The sequence below is a fragment of the Ipomoea nil genome, unplaced genomic scaffold, assembly GCF_001879475.1.
Source record: "Ipomoea nil cultivar Tokyo-kokei standard unplaced genomic scaffold, Asagao_1.1 scaffold0900, whole genome shotgun sequence".
NCBI lineage: Eukaryota > Viridiplantae > Streptophyta > Magnoliopsida > Solanales > Convolvulaceae > Ipomoea > Ipomoea nil.
The window spans coordinates 1,859,223-1,870,964 of NW_017617328.1; the positions used below are offsets into that span (position 1 = coordinate 1,859,223).

Here is an 11,742-nt window from a genome sequence, read left to right on the forward strand (position 1 = left end):
GATAAGTCATAGATAAGGGCACATGACTAAGTCTTGACAACCGTAATGTTAGAATTTCACCCTCTTGTAAGGGTGCTTGTATACACCACACACTAGTCCTCCCACAAAATGAACTGCAAAATCACTGTGATTTGCCTCTCCATAATCCTGTCGAGCCAATATATAGAGGCCCTTAGAACAAGAGATTGTCTTTTGTGGACAAGATCTATGAATCATATTGTAACGTTTTCTATTAATGCTTCCAATTATGGTGGAAGTTTAATATGACCATTATATTGTGGTTTGTAACGTGAACAGCAAAATGGATCATATTGATCACTGCAATGAGTGCCCATGAACATTGCATACCCAGGCATGAGCGTTGCCAATGCAATGACGAATAAGCGGTTACACACAATTGTTATGTGTCTTTGGTCTCAACTTTTGATTCTATCTTTGCCTTTAGGTCCAATAATCTCCTAAACTCATGCCTAGCTAATTTCTTCCTCCCGTGTAAATACGATCATTTCAACATACCCAAATTGTTACATCTAGTTGACAATAAATACAACACGATAAATAAAATCCAACACATCTTAGTGATGCTCTACCTTAATTGATTATTTCACACGCATAACCATCACACTCAAATGATTGCCAAGTTAAAGCTTAGCATGCATTAGCACATTCCTCCTCGCAATATAATCAAATAGAAGTAATAACAACCCAAACAGTTCACATTTAACAACAACAAAACCACACTACAATGGTGAGGTTTGATTACAATGAAGGTAATAGACTATACTAGTAGTCTCATCCCCCATGCATAGTTATTCCGAAGAGTCTTACAATCTTATTCCATCTGCATTGATGATTGAGACATTATTATTATTATTATCGTTGAGATTACTTGATTTAAACATTTGGGGTTATACGACCTCACAAAAGACCTAGCAAATGCGTGAATCATTGGAATCGAAGAGATGACAACCGTTGTTTGCAACTTGACAACAATTTCTACAAACTGGCTGAGTCCTTACGTTATTAGGTGGGCAGATCATATAGGCTACTCTACGATCACAGAACAGGGGGCAAAATTGAGCATTTCCAAGCTCCACATTGCTTCCCAATAAAAAAATACCTACAAAATACATACAAATACATTTAAGTAAGAATGTATCAATAAACTAAACGAAAAAGTTAAGGAAGACTCTTATGTTGCAACTATATTATTATATTGTTCATTTTAACATATATTTTTAAAATTAAAATTAATAATAACATAATATTTTTCGTACATTACACATGTTAAACACTAGTTTATATGTAAAATTCTTGAAAATGTAACGCGTACCACACACAAGGAGGACGGTGAAGAAACCAACTTTGCAAGCGGCCATGTGTTTGCTCTCTATACCTTGATTTCGGATGAAATAATGTGAAGTTGTGGGATTGAAATTTTTGTGTGTATTGTTGAGTATGTTATCGTAACCAGTTATTCCTATTTATAGCAGAAAAAGATGGAGTTGCTTGTGATTAAAATAATGCAACAAAAAAAAAAAAAAAAAAAAAAAAAAAAAAAAAAAAGATCAAATCAAGATAAATATGAATTGGAAGACTTTTCCTCCTCTCAAATAATGTGAATTTAAGATTATTAGTTCATCAGTACGTATATATCATCATTTGTCTGTGTTTGACTTTTGACATTTGAGATGGACACAAAATTAAATCAGAATATATATAGAAAAAGAATCATATGAGAATTTGTTATTGGGAGAAGTTAAGAATTAATTTTAATCATAGTGACATTTTAATAAAAATTTTCAACATTAAAAATAAAATTTTCAACATAATATGGTGCACTTTTAAACATTATGTTGTGTATTTTTCGTTCATTTGAAAATGTAACGTACTTAGTAACACCTTTTAGAGTTTATGATATAGTTTTTTTGTTTGATCTAGTGTTTTTGCTTTTTAGTTTGGTTTATGGGTTCACTTTTATTACTTAGGATTTAGTATTTTTAGTTTAGTTTTGAGTTCTTTTTTTTTTTTTTTTTTTTTTTTAAATTTTGGGTAGGTGGGTGGGTGAGTGAGAGGGGGTGGGTTAATTAAACCGTAGTAATGATAATATAATGAGTTCGGAATGGAAAAGAATTATGAATATAAAGATCAATATGCCCTTAACAATAGTAATGATAATAAATTATCTTATTATAGGGAATGAATGCGGTTGTGTGGGTGGGCACACATTAAGCATTAAACTGACACACTTTAAGTACACAACACACGCACATTAAGCACACAAACAAAACTCACGCACTTTAAGAACAAACCTCACGCACCTTAAGCACAAAACTCGCGCACCTTAAGCACAAAACTCGCGCACCTTAAGCACAAGACACATGCACCTTAAGCACAAAACTCACCCACCTTAAGTATACAAAATTCACGCACCTTAAGCACAAAACTCATGCACCTTAAGCACAAAACTCACGCACCTTAAGTATACAAAACTCACGCACCTTAAGCACAAAACTCATGCACCTTAAGCACAAAACTCACGCACCATAAGCACAAGATTCACGCACCTTAAGTATACAAAACTCACGCACCTTAAGCACAAAACTCATGCACCTTAAGTTTCAACAAGTACTCACATTAAGTACACACCCACGCACCTTAAGCACAAAACACGCACCTTATGTACAAAACTCACGCACATTACTCACCGCACAACCGCACGGGAGACACTTACCCGCACAGAAACTTAATTCATTATATAGCTATGTAATTAAATTAAAAAACTTTTATGCGAATATAATAGTCCATCCATGTCATATTTTCTTCCCAAGCTAAGTCATGCGGAAAACAATTTTCTTTGTTTGGTTTTTAATTATTAAATAATTTTTGGTAACAATTTCTTAATCTTACTCTAAGTTTTGCCCTGTAATATTATCTCCCTTTAAAAAATAATTATACTATTATATTATGACATTTAATTATTAGAATTAAATTTGATAATAAGATATACACTGCTGGAAATTATGAAATTTGCGACCGCCTGAAAAGTGATCATAAATCAAGTCGAAAACAAAAAGTGGTCGGAAATAGTAATAAAAGTTTTTCCGAATACCAAAAGTGGTTGGAACAAGACTTTCGACTTGATTTAAGATCACTTTCAGGTGATCGGAAATTCCATAACTTCCAGCAGTGATAAACGCGTCAAATTTGACTTTATATTTACTTAATCAATATAGACTATGGATGTGGTAGCTATCAAAACGTGCACAGCCACATCTTGGACCCTTGAATTGAGCTTCACTAGGAAGTATTTTTTGAAAATGGAGTATAAGTTGTTGGGAAAATAGCTTTAAAATGACATGTTAAGTGGCTATTTTGTGGTACAATTATCTGTGGGGTCCACTTTTTATTTGGGTCAGGTCAAAGTGGATTCGGGTTCTTCGTAGTGAGACGAAGAGATTGATATATTATACGCTCAAAACGGATCATGGGTGAATGAGATATTGATTCTCAAAGTAGACCCATTAAGTTAGAAAAATGAAGGGAAAAAGTGAAGCTTTTATCCCACATTGATTTGGGAAGAGGATTTGCCCCACTATTTATACAAGAGCTCTTTTAAGGCTTATTGAATTGTATAGCATAGAGATTCTCTCTTGAAGCTTGTAGTGCGTTGCTAGTTTCAACTCCTTTTCCTGGGAAACTTGGGCTACAACGTTCTTAGCACTTGTGGGAGGTAGCAAATAATAATCCTTATTTTGTAGGATTATTATTCGTTTTTACCAACGGTTATCCAACATAAGTCAGATTGTTTCTAAGGCTTAAAACATGAGAATTAATCCTGGACAACCTAAGATGATTTATCTCTTTGTGGTTCTTTACTGACTAGTATTACAAGGCTAATGCATAATGCACACTTTCAGGTAAAGGCTACGAGTTCCCTTCGTCATTAAAAAAAAAAAAAAAAAAAAAAAAAAAAAAAAAAAAAGACTTTTGTTATGTTGGAAGAGAGGCGCACTATCTTATTCACACTCTATGGATCTTAAATGTATTTTATAGTAGTAACCAATTGATGAATATGAAGCACTTGAAGGCCACGAGTCCAATTCTTTTCAAGACCTTCTCTGTTGAGTACGTTGTATGGGGTCTTTATAGTACAATTTATCGTTGTTGTGTGGTTTGCGAGCTACTATATAAGAACGAAATAATCTTAATAATAGTTAATACACACTATCAAGTAATAGCTGTTAGTTTCCCATCACCCAAAAAGGACTCCATATTGAACCAATTCAATTGAAGCTCAGCTCAATTCATCAATCACGGTCTTATTCATTAAATGTTCCATATATTTGTCAATGCGTTTATTTGTGGTGTAAACAAGCTAGCAAGCTATATTTTGTCTGCCTAATTAGTAATTACAATTGACAATTTGACATAATGAAATTTTGAATGAGTTGCGCCTACATTCGTAGCTGTTATAAATAATATATTTAGTGTTGTCATTATTAATATTGATTATGTAACGGTTAAGAGATTAATGACTACATTATGTCTTCCGTTATATTTGTATATTATATATGTTGTGGTTGTATGTAATATGAAGGACACAGATGAATAATAAGATCATCTTCTTGCCTTGTCTCTTACTTTCTCTCTTGCCTTGCAATTCCTTTGATCATGTTTGAGCTAATGTGTTATAACAGTAGCTATATTTTGTTTGCCTAATTAGTAATTACAGTTGATAATTTGACATAATGAAATTTTGAATGAGTTGCGCCTACATTTGTAGCTATATTTTGTCTACCTAATTTGTAATTACAGTTGACAATTTGACATAATGAAATATTGAATAAGTTGCGCCTACATTTTTAGCTAGCCTAATTAGTAATTACAGTTGACAATTTAACATAATGAAATTTTGAATGAGTTGCGCCTACATTCGTTATATATCACTTTGAAAATGATATTTCTTTACAAAAATATAAATTCCATACATAGCACATAAGTTAAGGTGCTAGTTGGGGTGGATCGAGAATAGAAGTTAATATTGTTTCCAAAAGTTGAATCCTCAACCTGGCTCTTCACTGCACGCCTCGGTCCGACAGAGCATCTGGAAGGATGTAAATCGTGGTAATTCAATTGAACACAAAGGCTAGACTTTTGTTTACTGCGCACAAAGAGTCCATCTCACTTTGAGAGGTTGCTCCCACATTGCTGTTGGTAAGACTCAATCTTGGTCATTATTCTCAAACTTCATCACCGCTGTGACTAACTGAGCTCCCTATGCGGGCATAATAGGAGTAGCACTAAAGGGTAATTAGGGATAACAATACTAAGTCAAGATTTTAGAAATGCGTGCTCTTGGGAATTGGCTATGTGGATGGTTTTGAATTTAATTTAATTTGTCGGCCGCTTGGGTAGTTCGGATTATTTCTGAGTAGTAGATTGTGTGCAAGAACGCAGAATTATTGAATCTTGATGGTCATAGTGTGGAATTTTCATCCTCTTGTAAAGGTGTTTGTGGGCTGCAAGTACGAGTTTTACTATTTAATGAACTGTGTTGAGGTGTAGGGCAAAATATGTTGTGCATCCGTGTGCACCATGCATGGCGCACACGGATGCAAAAACAATGTCGTTTTACTTTTTTTAAAAAAAAAAATCATTTTTGATTGCCGTTAGTTACGTAAACATATGTTCATAATTTTATAATTTCACATTTTGAATGTATAGTTATGCAATTATGGATGTGTAGTTATACAATTCTGAATGTATAGTTATGAAGTTATGGATGTGTAGTTATGCATGCAATTCTGAATGTATAGTTATGAAGTTATAATTTCACATTCTGAATGTATAGTTATGAAGTTATGGATGTGTAGTTATGCAATTCTGAATGTATAGTTATGAAGTTATGCAATTCTGAATATATAGTCACTACTGGAAATTCTGAAATTTCCGACCACTTGAAAGTGATCTTAAATCAAGTTGAAAGTCTTGTTCCGACCACTTTTGGTATCCGGAAAAACCTTTGTTGCTATTTCCGACCACTTTTTGAACTTTTTGGTATCAACTTAATTTAAGATCATTTTCAGGTGGTCGGAAATTTCAGAATTTCCACTAATGAGTTATGAAGTTATGAATGTATAGTTCAAATTATGCACAACATAACGCCGTTAACGACAAAATTTTGCCGTTACTGAACAAGATCTGTGGGTCAATTTGTAACATTTTCTATTAATGCTTCAAATTATGGTATCTAACATTTTCTATTAATAATGTGTCAAATAAGTACTTTCTCAACTTATTGTAGCCCAACGAGTCAGTCAATATTGACTCCACTAGAGCTCAATTAAACTCATAACCTCCCACTTGAAAGAGTCACTTCATGCCACTTGACCACAATGTTGATCATGGATTGTTTAGGTTACAACATATATACACCATCTATTTTGTCTGGAATGAAGTAAGAGCGAGTTAATCACTTTTAATTTATTACAATTCTACTACAAGTACTTGTCTTACAAGGAAGGCAATAGACTATATATATACTAATAGCCTCACCTCCATGCGTAATTATTTCAAAGTCTTACAATCTTATTCCATCTATATATGATGATTGAGACATTATTATGGTAGAGATTATTTGGTTTTAAGTGCAAATGGGCGAATCATTGGAACGGTAGAGCTGGCAACCAGTGTTCTTAATTTTACAACAATTGCTGCACACTGATTTAGTCTTTATGTTTGGTGGGCAGATCATATAGGCTGCTTTAGGTTCACAAACCTCCAGACAAGCTGTCTGAGCATTTGCTAATTCCACATTGCTTCCCAATAAAAGAATACCTATCAAATATATATAAAGTATTGTTATTTGTCAATGTTAAGTAAGAAAGGATAGATAAATTAAATAAAAAAGAAGATTTTTTTTTTAAATTTTTTTTTTGAGTAAGTGACGATGGAAATATGTATTTACTATCAAGGGTTCATCTTGTAACGCGGCCTAGCAAGCAAAGATTCTTAGAGGGCTGATCGGTACAAATCAAGAAGGGGCTGAAGGGCCAATAGACCACTCCTACTGGAAGTCGAACTTGTAACTTTGTGGTAAGGTAATAAGGTCCCCAAAGCGCTGATCAGCTCAAACTAAGAATACCAACAGGCTCCTCTTACAAGGAGTCAAACTTGTAATATTGTAGTTACCAAGCTAACAACCAGATAGTCTTGGCTGAGTCCGCCTTGTAACCCTAGTCAGTAAAGGATCACAAGGAAGAAGCAACTAGCTCAAACTAAAAAGGCCAAAGGACTGCTCCCACCAGGAGTCAAACTTAAAATTTTGTGGTTACCAAGTCAACTATCTGACCAACTTGGTTGGGATGTTCCCTCAAAAAAGAATCTTTTATATATATAAATATAAATAAATAAATAAATAAAGCTAAGTGTTGAGTATACAATGCGTACCACACACAAGGATGGTGAAGAAACCAACTTTGCAAACAGTGGCCATATTTGCTCTCTACACCTTGTTGGATCAAATAATGTAAAATTATGGGATTGAAATTTTTGTATGTATTGTTGAATATGTTTGCCTAACTAGTTGTTCATATTTATAAGAAAAATGAAAGCGTTACATGTGATTAAAATAATGCAAAAAAAGAATGGATCAAAAGAAGATATATACGAATTGGACTTTTCCCCCTCTTAGATATGAATTTAAGAAAAATGGCTCAATTGGTTCAAACATTAGATTCAAAATTGTAATTATAAATTTAGAATTAAATACCTAAAAATTATAATTTGTTTGGTAGTAAATAAAGTTAAAATCTAAATAATTAATAATGAAGAAAAATAAATAAATAAATTTGTATTTGCAAGCGCGCACACACATATTCCATATTGAATATAATGCATTGAGGATCAATTTTAAAATTTTTTTTTTCTTGTTTTGGTTTCTGAAAAAGCCCGTGTATCTTGAAATCAATTTAACACTAAGGATTCTACTTGATTTTATATTACTAGACAATTTCGCTGTTTAATTAAATCAATTCAATCAACATATAAATAACGAAATTGAAAGTGTAAATAAAGTAAAGACACAGTAGAATTGTTACGCAGTTCGGAGCTCCTTCTCCTACGTCTGCGGGGCAACCCACATCTGCCCAATCCACTAGATGTTCACCACAGAGTATTACAAGAGGTAACTACAAACGGCTCACAGCCTTTACCACTACAACTCTTCTAAAACACCTACTCAGGACTGAACCGTGCATGCCATAATCATCTTTGGTGTAGCACTTCAGCTGTCACAGGTACTAGCTTGTAGTACAGATTTAAATCACAATTAATATAATCAATATTAAACCAGTAAAGTAGGAAGCTTGCATATGAGATCAGAATTTCAGAATTGGCAACTTCCTCTTTCATTTTCCCTTCCTTATATACTGTACGTAGCTTCCATTTCACCATGCCTTGATTGTAGCGTTCATATGTGGCTTGAAATCTTCTCAACCACTCATTCTTTTAATTTGAGATCTTCAGACTTGCTCCTTTGTCCAATTCATTAACAATAAATCTCCACCACACATTTTAGCTTGGTCCAAAGTACTAATTACAATTCATGCTAATTAACATTACATATTAATAAAATAAACTAATAAATTAGCCAATCTAATGTGTACTATTTTGTACACTTACAATCTTCCCCTTTGGCAATTTATTTGGTAAAACAATAGTATCATTATACTTTGGGAAAAGGAAAGAGTATTTTATTAACATCCCATAGTATACGTACCGAACATATAAATGTGAAATTAAAACCTCTTAAGACCAGACCAAAGCTTATTTGTGGGTGGGATTTTATTTTGACCTTGGTTGATGTTGACTCACAAACGTCATCCAATTAATAAAAAGGAATCATGCACAAAAAAGTGTTGTATCAAACATACCATATATGTCACGCTTTCCAATGAATTACTCCCCCTAACTTGGTGCTTTCCATTCTTCATATGCGTTCCAAATAAACCAATGCATACCATGCAGTCAACATACCAAATATCTCAAGACATTCATACTTAAGTCATTCATAGCAATTCATACCAAAGTTGCAGTTATCATACCAAAAATACCAAGATATTCATACTTAAGTTATTCATAGCAATTCATACCAAAATTATTAACATCCATACCAAAAACCAACCAAAAACTTGCCAAACATTTCCAAACATCCAAACATTTCCATACTCCCCCTTTCTCCAATACTCCCCCTTTGTTTTTGCCAAATAAATGACAAACAAACTGGTGAACATCATACTAGTGGATTGGATTAACTTGTAGACGGGGTGCCCGACTCAGATTCATCACTCTCAGAAATAGACCCAGTGCCAGCGCCAGGGTTAGATCGAATCCTAGCATAGATAGCCTCCATTCTGGCGATTTCTTCCAACTGAGCACTCAACAATTGTTCTAAGCCATCAATGGTTAGTTGTTGAGAAGCAACCGAGGTTCGAACTTGAGCAATTGACGCTTGAAGAGTGAGAACAATTTGACGGCGATCCATGAGCGTCGGAGGTTCCTTGATAGCTGTCGTAGGACAGGGATTCGGTGCAGAGGCAGTGTCAGCTGATGATGCAGGGGCAGACACAGAGGGCGTGGCAGTTGGTGCGCCGGGAGTGATCAAAAGCGTAGCTCTATCATCATAGTGATCCTTATTTGTCAACCGATCATCATATTTATAGACTGAGGCATTAGTGATCACCTCCTCATCCGTGTAGGGCTTGAACCCGTGTTCCTGTAGAAGTCCAAAAATGAGGCTAGGAAATGGTAGGTGTACCTTAGGTTCCCTATGGTGCACAAACTGAGCAAGATGGCCAAATATGATTTCTCCAAGATTGAGTGGAAGCCTGTTCCTGATTTTGTAGAGAAGGGCAGCAAGCTGGTCAGACACAAGATGATGACGCACAGCCGGCATCCAATTTGTTGAAGCAAGCCGTAACAGAACAGAGTAGACCGTGGTGAGTTTCAAGCTTTCAAGTCCGGTGTTTGGCCAAGTGACAATCTTGTTGTGAGTTAAAGCGGCGGCAAGGAGATTAGGACTCGGGTCAGGAGCAGCTTGATGATTTGGAGTACCCAAATAGGAATTAATCGCTGCCGGGCTTAAGGGATACCATTTATCCCGAATAAAGACTTGTTGAAATCGCGGTGACCCCTCCGAAAAAGTATCCAATGTTAAATTTGTGTAGAACTCGGCAGTGAGCCATCTGGAGTACGGACCAATACGGACAAGTGAAGCAAGCAGGTATTGATCTCGCAAAATAGGCACAATGTTGCATTTTTCTGTCAATTCCTCCACATTGATGGATTTCTCCAGAATAAAATCCCTAGTAGCATGAACATTCCAGTCAGACATCAAATCTGGAGACAGCAAAATAGGGTGATATTTCTTCTTGGGTTGTTTCATCTTTGAGCCAGAGCGGGCAGTAGCAGTTGCAGGTGCAGGGGCCGGACTTGGTACTGGGGCTGAAACTGATCTGGATCTTGTCATTCTGGGTGGCAATGTGGACCCTCTTTTTGATTGCTTGGAATCAGACAAGTAGACAACATCCTCCAATGCTCCTATTTTTCTTTTCTCGGCTGTACCTGAAACAGTAACTTTTTCTTTCCCTTTTCGGGAAGATTTGCCCACGGGCACAGAGATAATGGGAACAGAATCATGTGAGGTGGGCACAGGGATGGGGACCTCTGCTGATTTCGAAACTGGAATGGTTATGGGAATAGTGAATGCAGCACACGCCAGGGGAGACACATATTGATTAATATTTCGAATGGTGAAGGGAGATGACACAACATGCATTAAATCAGATAAAGGCACAATATTTTCAGGTAATTTATGTGTAGAAGACTCATACGGATCACCTTGTAAAGGAATGGAAGGGGCACACAATTCACTTGAGGTGGACACAAACTGATTTGGCAAAGAGATGTTGAAATCTAGCTTTCTAGAAGCGGAAACTGATTCATCTAAGGGTGAAGAGACTACCATGGTTTTCGGGGATGAGAGCTTCAACTCAGATTGTGGCGGAGGCGGTTTGGTTGATTCGGCCGGAAAAGTCCACGGCTCCACAGATATGAACCTAGCCAGAGCTTGGATCTGTTTGACTTCCCTGTCCGAGAGTCCTTCAAGAAGTCCTGCATGTTGCTTGATCGTTGCGAGAACTCGATCTGTATCATCAGATGTAAGCGGAGATTCAGCGTTGATGATGTGTCGAAAAAGTTCCAATCTTTCGGATTTGGTTGTGAAAATGGCGAAGGGATTTTCGTCTTCCATTGTTGAAGGTTCAATGTTTGAGAGTGGTAAGGATGCAGATGAATGATGTGGGTTTGGCGTGTAAGTGCAAGAAAGACAATAAGGCTCTTTAATTAATGAGCTTCTCAAAAGTTGTGATGGATGGGATGAGTGATGTGACTAGTTTGTAAGGGTAGTAGTAGAGTCATATTAGGAGAGAGAGGTGGAAGTTGTTTGAAATTAATATTTCAATACATATTATGTAATGGTGGAATTAATATATAGATAAATAAGGTAGCCGAGCCGAATTAAAGAAAAAGAAGGTATATGGACGAGAAAAATTAAAAATAAGTTGTAAAGTTTTAGAATTCTCCTGCAAACATAAAAAAACAACAACTACGTTAAAAAATAATTAAAGATTATTTGTTGTACCTTTGTTGATGATTAAGCTGTAGGATTGCAAACACCAA

The 11,742-nt window shown here is 35.5% G+C and overlaps 1 long non-coding RNA gene across 1 annotated transcript; it reads right to left on the minus strand.

Moving 5' to 3' along the window:
- Positions 1-695: 695 nt before the first annotated feature.
- LOC109179407 lies at positions 696-1,474 on the minus strand. The gene is made up of 2 exons (XR_002053890.1): positions 1,334-1,474; positions 696-1,120 (listed from the first exon to the last, which is right to left on the minus strand). It is a non-coding gene; the product is annotated as an uncharacterized LOC109179407 (long non-coding RNA).
- Between the last annotated feature and the right edge of the window lie 10,268 nt (positions 1,475-11,742).